Consider the following 13940-nt stretch of genomic DNA (forward strand, 5'->3'; position numbering starts at 1 on the left):
AACTATGGTTGGACAATTTTAATATTTTTTTTTAATTTTAAATATTGAGCAAACAACAGAGTGATATGGAGGAGCATGAAACTCGGATTCATACAGTTTGGAACCTTGTCCCAGGCCCTCCCTTTACCAGAGGTGTGCTCTTAGGCAAATTACTTGACCTCTTGAACCTGTTATCTCATCTTCAAATTGGGTATAATAATACCTATCCTGCCTAACCCAGAGGGTTGTGATAAGATGAAATATGGCAATGTTTATAAATACACTTTGAAAAATACAAGCACTATATAAATAGTCTTCATTATTAATAATAACACCCTTAAATACTGTCAGTGTTGATTACCATCAGTAAGCCTGACTTCTAATTCTGAAGTAGAACTCAGCAAGACTCATCTGGGGAAACGTATCTCCTTCCTGGGCAGAACAGCCCTGTCTAAACACCTCAAGGCTGGGAGCCAATCTATTCTCTCCCCAACAAGGTGCCACCCAGGAAGGCGTGTTGAGCACTTTAAACATGGCCAAGAAAAAACAATAAAAGATGCAAATACATTATGATTAGTTTTCACAGAGCAAGCCAGTTAAGACTAGGTATGGTTGACAACATGCATTGTCCTAGTCCTACACTGAAGACTCTTTCAAGTTCTACGCAGAATTTGCATTTCAATAACAATGTGGTGATGTCAAGTTATTCACAACATTTCAAAGGCTTGTCTTGCACACCTGGCATGTTGGAGGATCTGCTAGAAAACTGGATGTAGCTGTTTACCAGCAGCCAAGGCAATTACATTGTCCTTTTAATTCTTGGGAACAGATGTGTTTGAGCAATATTAACAGGTTTTGTGTTTTGGACATGACAAAATATAAAAACGAAAGCTTCACCCTCGGAGAGATCCCTGGAGAATTAATTAACCAGAATATTCAACATGTTGAACTTCCCTTCATCACAAATGAGAGGAAACACCTTGTAGAAAAAAGTTGACTTTTTAATAGAAACTTTTCCCTGTACTCTCAACATCACTTTATAATAATAATTTTAAAAAGTATCCAAAAGATGTGCTACCTTTTCTCTTGGCTACATATGAAACTACTCTGCTCTTTCAACTTTTGACATCTCCTCCTTGGACAGGGGTGGGATCGTGCCACAGGGAGGACTTTATTTCTATTAAAAAATAAAGCCATACTGCATGCAGTCAGACACATACTCTAAAAATTATTTTAGATAACCACTACTCTGGAACAAAGTACAGCAAATATTACAAATCAATTTAATTTCAGTAACTTCTCATTAAGGTGCCTACAGATCGGTAAGTCTAATTGTAAAAGCTAAGCATATATAATTCATAAGCATAATTACGCTAAACTAGATGGGTTATATGCTATTAGGGCTTTGTATAAGCTACAAAATAATTGTTCACACAGAAATTTAATTCATAAATTGGCATTGATATATTATATCTAACCTTTATTAGACCTTCTAGTTAAAAGTTGAATGTAAATAGCACATTAACATCCTAATTCAGGTTTTTTTTTTTTTTTTACGGAGCTATCTAACAGAACGGTTGTCAATGGGTGCTAATTCAGGTTTTTGATAGCTCATGACACAGGAAAAAGTACTTTTAATCAAAAATAAGGTCCAATTCTCTCCAGTGTCTACAATATTCCCTGGTTGTTATGTTCGGTAATTTGTAAAGGGCACACTTGGGCAAAGGAAATGCTGCTAGGTCCAGCGCTTCTGTAGTAAGCTTTTATTTGAAAGAACTGGGGCACCACTCAAAATCCCATTCAATCTTTGGAAAGAATGGCCTTAAATCCAGCCAGAAGCCAGTAAATATCAGCAACTTTGATAGGTAAATTCTTTTAAAATTAGAAATGGTTCCTCTAAAGATTCAAATACTCCACACCACTTATGAATTTCAGTTGTTCCCCAAGTGATATTTCATTCTTTATATGACCATTCTGAAAATGATGCAGAATCACATTTTTCATTATAATAAGAACCTAGTGTGTGGTTTGCATGGCAAGACAAAGGAAGCCAGTTCATGTCACTACTGGCTGAAAATACTCTACCTAAATACCGCCTCCAAGGCATACAAAAGAAAATCTGTAATCAGAAATCATTAATTAAGGTTAATTAAAGTCCACATTGTATTTGACTGACATCCACACAAAAAGTACTCTTTACTTTTCTTAAGGCTATGTGTGCAATATTGTGTCTAACCCGACACCCAAGAGTAATCACAATCTCGTTATCATTTGAGAGGAGAATGAACTGAATTCAACAAAATTCTTTTTAATGAAACAAGCTTTGATCTTAGTCCCACTGTTCTCCTCCATTCCATGTCTCTTTTTGTTGTTATTTAAACATCTAACCTATGCAGATACTGTGAAGTGAGTGGAACCTATTTTCTTACCCTGCCAAATAATCAGGGGTCCATAATACTGAATTTACAAATGCACATTTTCTTTGCTTCTCGGAGATATCTGAGGGGAGGTGGAGAAGGGCTGGGAGATAATTGAAGCCTCTGGGTGAGCCAGACCACATGATCAAAAACTGCTGTGACACTTAAAAGTATTTCTCCACAAGAAATTCCGGTGCCTAGAAGACTGGTGAAGCCAGTAGCAATTAAGGCCCTGTTATCCTTTTAATTTACTTCACATTATTGGCCTCTATAATCAATCCTTTAGTGTGGTTGGATAAGGGATGGGTCAACAAAATAGGCACGTGCATTAAAAATGCTTGTTGATCTTACACAAAAATTTTGGCAGGCCGGATCTGGAGAAATTTAAAACACTGCTTTGAAGCTCACTCTGAAATAAAAACTAGTCATTTTCTAGTAAAAGGGAAAAAAAATGACTAATTGTCTAGATTACTCCCATTTGTAAGGAATTCAAAGTTTCTTCTTCTAAATCAGCCTAGATTTTCACTTATGCCTTGCATGTCTTGAATTCAGCACTGTTTGCTTCCAGTGTGAGATGACCTTATTTTATGTTTTAATCTACAAAGGAATTAAATTGCTTGGCTTAGACTTGTAGGAGTCCTTGAAAGTCCACTTAGGAAATGGAAACTGAAACATGAAGTGTACCACTATCTAGTACACAAGGCCAAACTTGCCTAACAAAAGCAAGCTGTGTTCTACATCACACGTGAAGCACATAAATCACCGGAGTGTGGGCCGGGCGCGGTGGCTCAAGCCTGTAATCCCAGCACTTTGGGAGGCCGAGGCGGGTGGATCACGAGGTCAAGAGATCGAGACCATCCTGGTCAACATGGTGAAACCCCGTCTCTACTAAAAATACAAAAAATTAGCTGGGCATGGTGGTGCGTGCCTGTAATCCCAGCTACTCAGGAGGCTGAGGCAGGAGAATTGCCTGAACCCAGGAGGCGGAGGTTGCGGTGAGCCGAGATCGCGCCATTGCACTCCAGCCTGGGTAACAAGAGTGAAACTCCGTCTCAAAAAAAAAAAAAAAAAAAATCACCGGAGTGTGTGTATGTGTATCACCCTCTCACAGCAATTTACTCCCCAAATCCTTTCTTGACCAAGTCACACTATATATATATCACTGGAGAGCATTTTCTAATCAACCCTAAAGTCACAAGCCTAAAAAAAAAAAGCAAAATATTGAAATTATTAAATAAATGAAAAATGTTCATATACTATTCAAGAGTTGACAAAGCAGTAGATCTACAGCCCAAAATGTATGAGCCTTTTGTTACAAAATACAGTAAAATGGTCTCTAGCTCCTTAATAATGAGTGTCAAGTGTAAAAAAGAAAGGTTAAACCTGAAGTAAAGCTCTACATGTTTCCATTGCCAAAATAACACACAACACACAGCAATCATGATGTCATTTTATTTATTTAGCAATCTGCAGAGCCAAAACCAAATTATGAAGCTGAAATTTTAAGCAAAGTCATGAATGCCCTCATTTACCTCTACATTTGTGAATAGCTTTAATGAAGAGTTTGCACCCCTTTGCTTTCTTGTTGAAAGATGAAAGTGACATCAGCCTCTGGACTGTATTTTTTATTTTTATTTTATTACCAGCAAGAGTGAGTAAGAGGCAAATCCTGGAGTAAATATCAGCTGGATGTGCACATAACAAGGTCCAGGGAGACACTCTCAGGGTTGCCTCTTTTAATCCAAGACTGAATTACATGAGAAGCGGTTTTCAGTTTCTCAGAGCACAACTACCAAAATAACTGCAAGGCTTGCAAGCCCTAGTATATCTCAAACCTTTCCCAAGACACTCCAACACTATCTGAGGCACTGAAACTATGGCAACCGAATAAGAAAGCAGCCTCCATGATTAATAGATGAAGATCCCAGCGACAGTGTCTAGCTAGGGCCATCATTCATGATACAAGAAGAATTAGCACAGAATCCATCTCGAAAACCATTAATAAGTATTCTTATAAAAATCAACTCCACTGCCATTCTGCCACATATACTCGAGTTTAGAATGCTGTAAACAATTTGGTTTCTATTTATTGCTCACTACACAGGAATGAGAATGTTCCTAGTAATTCAGATGCTCATGTTATTAAAAGAGTGAAAGGCTTAATAGAATGGTTTTCCACCTGGGCATTTGAGGCCTAAGAACAAATGCATTGAAAAACCAAAATATGTGAATGAAGTCAAGTGGCTCTCTGGGTAGAAAGGAGGAGGGATAGTTGTTGAACTGTTTGAGTGTTTTTTTGTGGAATGCAATTTTTTGTAAAGCATTCCATTTTCAGGAAAGGAACGTTTCCATTCACCAACTCAATCAGTATTCTCTCAGTTTCCTCATTCAAGGACAGTAGGAGTCTGGGGGAGGGGCGGGAAGTGCTGAAGTCACTGCAATATTAATGAAAAGATTGAATACTCTTCTTTAAAAAACGAATCAGGAATAGAAACAAGGAAAGAAGAATGGATCCATCACAGAGAGCTTGTCCGTAAAACTCCCACAGAACATTAAACCATAATTAATACAATCTTTATTTCTTCCCAGTCTCTAACAATGTTTATTTTCCAATAGTATGCTTTCATTGTATTTAATGCCAGATCCTGTTCTGTTCTATAAATGCTTCAAATCAAATCATGGCCAAAGGCTGGTCTTTGAAGCGTGGAGGGGCAGAAGGGCTAAGAAAGGGGTAAACAGCACCAATTTTAGAGCTTCTTCTGCTAATTTTTTTTAATTGGCATGGGTTCTTTGAATTTAATTTTCTACAGATAACAATTATAGGTTAGTTGAAAATTCCTAGAAAGCACCTAGGAATATTAAAGGAAAGCTTCAAGTCTAAAGGCTGCATGAAGAAATATCTATTACTAACAATACTTTCAAAGCCACAGTCACTATACTGGCTGCTGAGAAGGATCTGAACCTTCAGTATTAGCAGCATGTTAATTACTGATTTACCTCACTCTCTTTCCATTCCCTTTCCACTTACAGAGTTTGAGAACATCTTATTTCTTAGATGAAAATAACTGTAACTCTAAGCCATTGAGGAATTCCTAGAAAACATAATGGTAGCAGGGAATTGTGGTGATAATATCAATTTATTTTCCCTTCTGCTGTGCGTTTCAGAAGTCAGATTCTTCTCACCGTTAAGAACTTGTATGACTATCATTTGAATCAAATTTCAGGTTTTGTAGTAGTGTGTCTGTCAGTAGAATAACTGCTATCTCTACTGGAGTCAGCCAACTATTTCCTACTTTTGGTGTGGAAGGCAATAGTTTGCTTTTGCTGAGATTCACACTCTCAAATTGATTTCAAGCTTGGCCAGGGAACAGTGACCTGGCAGACGCAGGTCACCCTGAAGACCCTCTTGCAGAGGTCCTCGCCACAGCCTCCTGGAGGGTTCCAATCAGCAGCCAGCCTTCTCTCCTAAGACAGGTGCGGTCTTTGGGAATTCAGTTCATCCCTAAAATCATCATTAGGAGTTGCTTTCTGATTCTAAATGTAGATGCAGAGTATACATTTTATTATTAAAATGTTAATAAGTGACAGCTATCATTAAAAAAAAAAACTATCCCTTGGACTCCTATTTGATAGGAGGCTCTGCTTGTTATTTTACATATATATATAGTGTTTTTTCCCTTCCACGTTTTGGGTGTCATATTTCAAGTTCCAAAGTTTCCCTGTTTCCTGTTTCCCTGAAAGTGACTTGTTCACATGCGTCTCAACTTAAAATCCATGACATTACGGCCTGTTTATGGTGTGAATGTTTATTTCTAGTCCAAAGGTTGTTTCCTTTTGCATCATCTCTTTATATGGCAGATTCACAGCCATTTCCTTTTGTACTCTTTCCCCTGTCCCCCGCAACAAAAGTATTATCTGCTTTTTCAAAATCCATTCCTAGGGCATTTTCTATAACTACTGTTATGCAAGTAAAAATAATATCTTATGTTGAATGACTGTTTGTTGTAGTGCCCAGCATTGTGCTATGTATTTTACAGATGTTATTGTGCTATGCATTTGACAGATGTTATCACACTTATTCCTCTCAAAAACCATAGCATTATCATCATACTAGCACGTAAGTGAAAGCTGAAAGAGAAGAGAAACTGGCTTAAAGTCACACTGTTAGTAAATGGCAAAACAAACACAAAAAAGCATGACCTCAGCAATGCCCCTAGACCTGTCCACTACATTCCCTCCAACAGTTCCTTCACGTTATTAACTCCACACCACAAAATCTAATGAATTTGCCCTTGTTACAGCAAAGACGGAAACTTCTACTAGTCCTGGTTCACCCTGACGTATCTGTGTTACATTTTTGGTTACATTGATATGAACTATTACAGAATTTAAATGAGCAAAAACAATTACCTTACTTTTAAAATAATTCCTGGCAGGGTAGCACTCCCATGACCTTGACTGATTTAATGATCATGTTAAAAGCAAGGTTTCCTTGAAGTAGTGCTGTTCTGATTACTACAGTTGCTACCCATGCTCTAAGTGAACTGTAAAATTTCAATGAATTTGAACATATTATTAGTTTTGTAATGTGATTTACACTAAAACTACATGAACTGGGTATATTCTTTTAAAAATAATTTAGAAGATGAAGTAGGATCTCTAGGGTCCAGAGTGGGAAAGAGAGGTTTAACATCAAACTTCCCAAATTTCTAGAGTGTGTGTCGTATTTCACTAAATACATTCACATTCATGATTTCATATTATTCTCCCAGCAATCCTATAAGTTTGGAAGAATAGGTTTACTATTCACAATTTTCAATTAAAATAACGCATCCTCAGAGAAGTGACTTGTCCAAGGTAGTAAGAGTCTGAAACCCAAGTCTCCTTAATTCCAGGGTAGGATCCTCAACAGCAGATATACTGTATGGGTACAGGGCAGAAACACGGGTTAATAAAGTATACTATATTCTCCTGATGGAAAGTTGAATTTTAAAACAACTATTAGCAAACTCCAAAAAAACAAGAACGTTCTGTGGCCAGTGGTTAGAATGCAGAACAAATGAGGCCAGGGTCAAAAGCTCAGTCCCCATTTATGCTGGCTGTCTTCTTAGCACTGTTTCTTGGCAAGTTGATTTTACCTAATTCAGACTCCCTCCGGCTACAACCAGGTGTCTCACAGATGTGTGCTCTTGGACACAGGAGGGGACTGGGTGAGAGTGTGGGAATGAACAGGCTCCAATCCATCATTACCACTGGGAAAACAACACAGTGAATGTTCCACCAATGATGCATGAGACATACCACCTATGTGCCTGGAAGACTGTGCTCACACACACACACACACACACACACACACACACACACATTCATGCATGCAGTGAAGTATCTCATTTGATAAAAACATGACATAGAAAAACAAAGGCAGACAAAATAGATAAAATAAAGACTAGTTGTTTGCAAAAAAGATTCGCTGTTTATTCATTCAACAAACATTTGTTATGGATGGTCCATGATGTGCCAGGCACAGTTTTAGGTGCCAGAGTGAATAAAACATAAAAATGTCTATCCTTATGGCATCATGTTCTAGTGGAAGGCAGAAAATCAACAAGGACAGCATATAGTTTGTCAGACTGTGAAAAATGCTAAGAAAAAAATGAGGGCTGCCTAGGGGTGGGGAGTGCTGGAGAAAAGAGTGAAGTAAATAAGGGGATCAAAAGTCTTCACTGAGAAATTGACATTTGAACGGAGACCCGAAGAATGTGAGAAGCAAATCATGTAGCTATCTGGGGAAAGAACCATCCCAAGGCATGAATGAGTAAGTGCAATGCCCTTGCAAGGGATCCCAAGTATATGCCATGCTTGGTATATTCAAAGAAGACCAAGAAGTGGAGGTCAGAGCAGTGGGAGCCTGAATGCAGATCATGTGGGGCTGCAAAGCCCGTTGGAAGGACTTTGGCTTTTATTGAAATAAATTGGAAAACATCTGAGCAGAGTAGTGATCTGATCGGGCTTAGTTTTTTTTAAAAAAAAAATCACTGCTGTTTTGACTGTTGTGTTGAGAAAAGACTATAGGGGGCAAAGAGCAGATGCAGGAATGCTAGTTGGGAGGCTGGCATGAAAACCTAGCAGAAGAGGACCATGGCTTGGCCAATTTGAGGGCCACAGAGAAGGAAGACCTGAAGGAAGCCTGCAGGCATTCCGAAGGTGGAGCCAACAGCATTGCAGCCACAATGGATGTAGGTGTGAGAGAGAAGCTTCAAGAAGAACTAATTTGGGGTCCCCAGCAACTCAAAGAATGGAAGTGCCATTTACTATGATGAAGAAGATTATGAGAAAAGCAGATCTGGGGGAGAAAGATGCAAAATTAGGTCGTGTAAATGTAAGTCTGGGATGTCTATTAGGTTCAGCAGAAGCTAACTACCCACTAAGCATTGGTTATATATGAGGTCCAGGAGAGAGGTCTGGAATGAAGAGGTTATTTGGGAATCATCAGTGTATTAAAAGTTTTATATGATACCCTCTATGGGTGTAAATGGAATTATTGTAATAAAAAAGTTTTGCAAGAGTTCGTCTGTTTCACAAATTAAGATACCCTTGTGTATAGACTATATGCAATAGTCCCATGCTGAGAAGTTGTCCTGAACTCCTCCCCCTGAGGCTTGTGTGGTATGACATCTCATTTGCCCATTTCAAAGGGATTAAATGCCTCCTGCCTTTCTCTACCTTACCATATCCCCAAGAGGCGACCATGTGGTTGCCAGCAGAGAATAGCTCAGTTGCTCTTGCAGCACATTTGAAAGCAGATGAGAAAAGCCTTCACTCTGAAATAGAAATAACTGAGGGAAAAGTTAGCTCCAACCACCCCAAGAGAGTGGGAGGTCCTGATATTGGAGGGCCCAGCACAATGCTTCAAGGCTTTATCTTCTCCTGGCATACACAAATGTGGCTGCCATAATACAAAGCTCCTATATAAATATGTCAAGGAGCATCCACTCTAGGAGGAGGATAGAAAACTGTCTAAACCTAAAGAAGGGTGTGGAGACGGGCAGTGCAGAGATAGGGTTTCCTAGGCATTGCCTTACACAAACGGCAGATGCCTAATTAAAGCATTTGCAATTAGCTTAGCTTGTTCTGTGATTCCTTCCTGCAAACAAATAAGATGGAGAGACTATATTAGCTCTTGGCAATCTAGTTCTAAAAAAACTTTCATCCCATCATCACTCCTTTGTCCTGCTCTGAAGAGCTGAACCACAATGTACACTGAATAAACTATCTGACTTAACTCCTGGTTCAAAATAGTATTTTTCCTTCCATTTCATATAGGAGTGCAACTACCCATTTACTTTTAAAGCATGAGTACTTATTTTGAATTTAATCCAAGTTCTTAATTTGGATGCCTTATTTTTATTTGGTGAAGATAACAGTCTTCCCAACTCTCGCGATCCTTCTGATTCAACATATTCGATTAGTGCAATGTTACTGCCTACTCAAAATACAACTGCTATATGTGTTTGATGTTGGAAAAAGCATTTACTAGATTTTGGAAGAATTTGAGGGGTGTGTATTTGTGTGTAAATAAAAAGCTGCACTTACTGCTCCCTTGTAATAACCACCCACTTGAAGGCACATATATTTTTTTTACTGTAGGGAAAATAAAAAAGTCCACTCTAAGTGGAGAAACATGCACCATGTGTGACTATTTCTTTCATTAATTCGACATTTACTTGAGTGTTCTATGCTGGTTCTTATAAAATTTTAACCTATTTAAGCTTAGGTATTATAGTCAGTAAGTATATTCAGCCGATGGCTCCTAAGAAATGTTTTTTGGTATCTACTTAACATTTACATATGCGGATTATATGCATTATTGAGAATGCAGCATATCTCTAAAGGTGATAGCTGCAAAACCTAACACATAGGGAAGGCTGTCACCCACAAACACTGTAAATAAGGAACATAAAATAGAATGCTTCTTTACATCAAGGTGAAAAAAAGGCTCATAATACAAAAGAAAGGTTTTAAATTTGATGTTGTTTGTTCTTTTCTGCTTTAGACTGGTTTGCAAAGTGCCTATTCAAGACTGTCCTAAAACCAAAATAATAACAGAAACTAGGGGTTACTCAAGATTCAAATAGAAGTTACCATACAAACAAGCATGGGTAAACCAAATTCAAATAGCTAGTGCAATTATTTTTTAATAGATAGTTTAGGTTAATAGGTGGAGACATAGTTCTGCCACTGTATTTAAGGTTAGGTTAATAATTAACTTTGGTGCCTGGAGTAGTTTAATCAAAGCTTACTGTAAATCATAAAACTGCTCCATGCAGACTAAACACAGCATTAAAGTCATACAAAATTCTTCCAATCTTGACCTCTGGTAGCCATTTGGGTATGGTGTAAAAAAGAATATTTTCATTCAGAATTAAACACAGGCACCTTTACTTTTGGGAGAAAACCTAATTAAATAATTAATTAAACCACCAGTCTTCCCTGCCATCACTGTAGCATACCACGGACTTGACGCCCAAGATGTGTGTCTACCAAGGGAAGGACGACGAACAATTATCAGGATTAAAGAAAGACAAGGCAAAGGCACTCGACCTTCTCATCCTGGAAAGACTTAAAAACCAGCGCTGGGGGGCATTAAATAGCTTTTCTGAGACCTGCTGGCACAACAATGCAAGTGAGTTAAATGGCTTTTCAGATCTGAGGTAAAGAAAGTTGTGCGTACAAGCGCGAGGGGGTGTGGAGTGTGTGTGTGTGTCCGTGCGCTCCTGTGTTTTAAACCTTTCACAGATCGCATTCAGTAGCGTAAAAAAACTGAGCGTAAAAAAAAAGGAGCGATCCCTCTGTGGCTGTGCCTGGCCACTGCAGTTCCAAAGCAGCCACCTTTCTCCCAAAGACAGACGCGGAACAGCCTGCAGGGCTCCCCAGGGCGACTCAGGCCGGAGGCGGCCCCTGGAGGTGCTTGCCCTGGCTGTAAAGACAGCGCCTCCAGTCTCCCTTTCCTCCCGCGCTCCAAGCGCACCTGGCTCTGCTTCGCCCCTCCCTGGACATCGCCTCTGGGAAATCGCGCGCGGGGCGCAGATGGCTCGGTATGCCTGGCTACTTGCAAGCCAGCGAGCCCCGGCCTGGGTCCTCACACACCTTCGCCACAGCCTCTGTCCACAGTGGCCGCACCTGCCTCCAGAGTCCTGCTTCCCCATCCATCCCTTCCCCGGCTTGTCGAGCAAGTACTGCCGGCCAGGAGGCTCCACTCTCCAAAGGGCCGGGACCTAGCTCCTAGCCGCACACGGAGCTGCCCATTTGATTCCCTCCAGATCCGGCTTCCCGCGGACTGCACAGGCTGAGCCCCAATCCGGTCCTGCCTGCCGCCCCTGGCTTTCAGGGAAACTTTCCAGAAGCACCAGGTCTAGTGACCCCGCCGCTGCAAAGTGGGAGGAGGCGCTGGGCGTAGGGGCGGCGAGGGAGCGGGAAAAACAGCGGAATTCTGTTTCCTTTCCCGACGTCCCCAAGTCCGGGACAGCTCCCTGGCTCCCCCTGTGCCGCTCGGGTCGTGCGAGGAGGGGGGGAGACCTCAGGATCCTGTTTTGCACGGTCTCCCACAGTGAGGAGCTGAGAAAAACGCGGAGAATCGGGACAAGAGACACTTCCCTCTCCAGCAGGGTCAGGCAGGGTGGGTGGGCACTGCCCGGCTCACTCTCCAGCGCCCCACTGCTCCCTGGGCAGTGCCCCAGGACACAGCGAAGAGTCGGGACAGAACCCTTGTCTGGATTTCACACCCAGGGCCATCTCTTGCCAGGTCTCCCACCCTTCCCCCTCCTGGGACATCTTTCCAGAGCGAGACCGCGCAGATCTGGGAGGAGGGCACAGCGTGCGCCAGCCCCGGTGCAGGGGGCTCGGTGCTTCAGGGGGACGCAGCCGCGACGGACTGCATCCTCGCCGCACGGGGTGGGAGCTGCGGCGGGGGACAGGACCCAGGGCGGGGGCGCCGCGCCACCCGAACGGCTGCTCCTGGGCTCACTTATTCGAGCAAACAAAGCCCGGAACCTCTGGTGGCAGCGGCCACAGGAGCCAGGATCTCAGCAAGAGACAGGGCGCGCGGGTGCCTAGGGCCATTACAAGTTTCTCGCACTCCACGGAGCCCAGCCCAGACCCCACACTGACAACAAAAGATTCTCTCCGCTTTCACACCGTCTCCGCGGAACCCCTTCTCCCACCTGGCACAGGACGAAAACAGCGCTGTTCTACCCAACCCCCTCCAGCCTTCGAGGGCAAAACCCCTTCCCCTGCCTTCGACATCGGGCCAGGGAGCTTCTGAGAATCCCACTCTCTAGGGCCCGCTCTGCTCCCTGCTTGGCCCGCGAAAGGATGAGCCTTGGGTCTCACACACACACCCCCGGGAGGAACAACCATACGCGCCGTCGCGGCCCGGGGCGGCGCCGGGCGAGTGCGCAACGCGGCTGGGAAAGCTCTCGACGTGGAGCCCGGCGTTCTTTAGGGCGCAGGGCGGAGAGGAACAGCAGGCAGGGCTCACGGCTACTCCTCCAGGACCTACTCCCCCAGGACCGGGCAACGCTTGAGAAACGGAGACACAAGACAAAATAAAACGCAAGCACCACAAAGCCGACAGTATCCGCTAGCCACGGCCCTGGGACCCTGAGGCTGGAGTCCAGCTGCCCGGGAGGTGGGGCGCGCCAGGGCGCCCGGGCCGTACCTTTTAGGTGCATCGACGGACCGGCGGCCGGGGCTCGGAGCGGACTGGTACAGCGTGTATCCCATTTAGTAATCCATTATCGAGGGGATCTCTCCGGGCCGCGGGCTGCGCTCTCTCCTTCGCAAGCCTTTGTCATTCCTACATGTGTGCTTGTCTCTTTGGGGGAAATAGTCGCGGCGACTACTTTCTGGGATGCAAGCGCGATGTGTTCATCTTCAATGACGAGCGTAGAAGGGGCGAGGAAAAAAGAAGCCAAAANAAAAAAAAAAAGAAGAAGAAGAAAAAGAAAACCAACAAGGAAGAGGGTAAATGTTCAAGAAACTCTTCTCCAAATCCAAATTCCACTTGGATTCCACTCCGGTGAGTCCCCTTGGTGGTGTCTGCGCCGATTAAGAAGTCATTTCAGGGCGGGGGGCGGGGTGGGGGCTGGGGCAGGGGTGCACAGCTCTGGCCCGGCTCTGTGGCCGGGAGCGCGGTGCCACGGGTGTGGTGATGCTGGCCGCGGCCACACGCTGCTAAGCGGGCATTGCGGGCGGCCGGCACCGCGGAGGAGCGCCTCTGCTGCGTCCCGAGCGCCTGGGCAGCCGAGTGCGCGGGGAGCAGAGTTGGCTGCAGCCTCACCCGGAGCCGCTCACTACTCCTCTGTCACCGGAGAGGCCGCCGCTCCCGGGCAGAGCCAAATCCCGGACTGGATTGCGCAGATCGGACTCTCCTCCCTCAACTCCGCCTACTTTGGCTGGCGTCTCCTCCGACCCAAAGGAGAGCTGTGGTGTGTGTGAGTGCGAGTGAGTGAGGCAGAGGGAGAAACTACGCGGTGTGGCTGCAGG

The 13940-nt window shown here is 43.3% G+C and overlaps 1 protein-coding gene across 3 annotated transcripts in view; it reads right to left on the reverse strand.

Annotated features, from left to right (window-relative positions):
* Positions 1–13940, reverse strand: part of SEMA6A (semaphorin 6A) — a 132771-nt gene extending 118831 nt beyond the window's left edge. For 2 of the 3 annotated variants that reach the window (XM_017502046.2, XM_017502044.2), the window contains exon 1: positions 13114–13940. The gene's annotated coding sequence lies outside the window, so the exon portion shown is untranslated. The remainder of the gene's footprint in view (positions 1–13113) is intronic. The other variant, XM_017502045.2, reaches the window with a different exon arrangement.

Source organism: Cebus imitator, unplaced genomic scaffold (genome assembly GCF_001604975.1).
Source record: "Cebus imitator isolate Cc_AM_T3 unplaced genomic scaffold, Cebus_imitator-1.0 Scaffold288, whole genome shotgun sequence".
In the NCBI taxonomy this organism is placed as follows: domain Eukaryota; kingdom Metazoa; phylum Chordata; class Mammalia; order Primates; family Cebidae; genus Cebus; species Cebus imitator.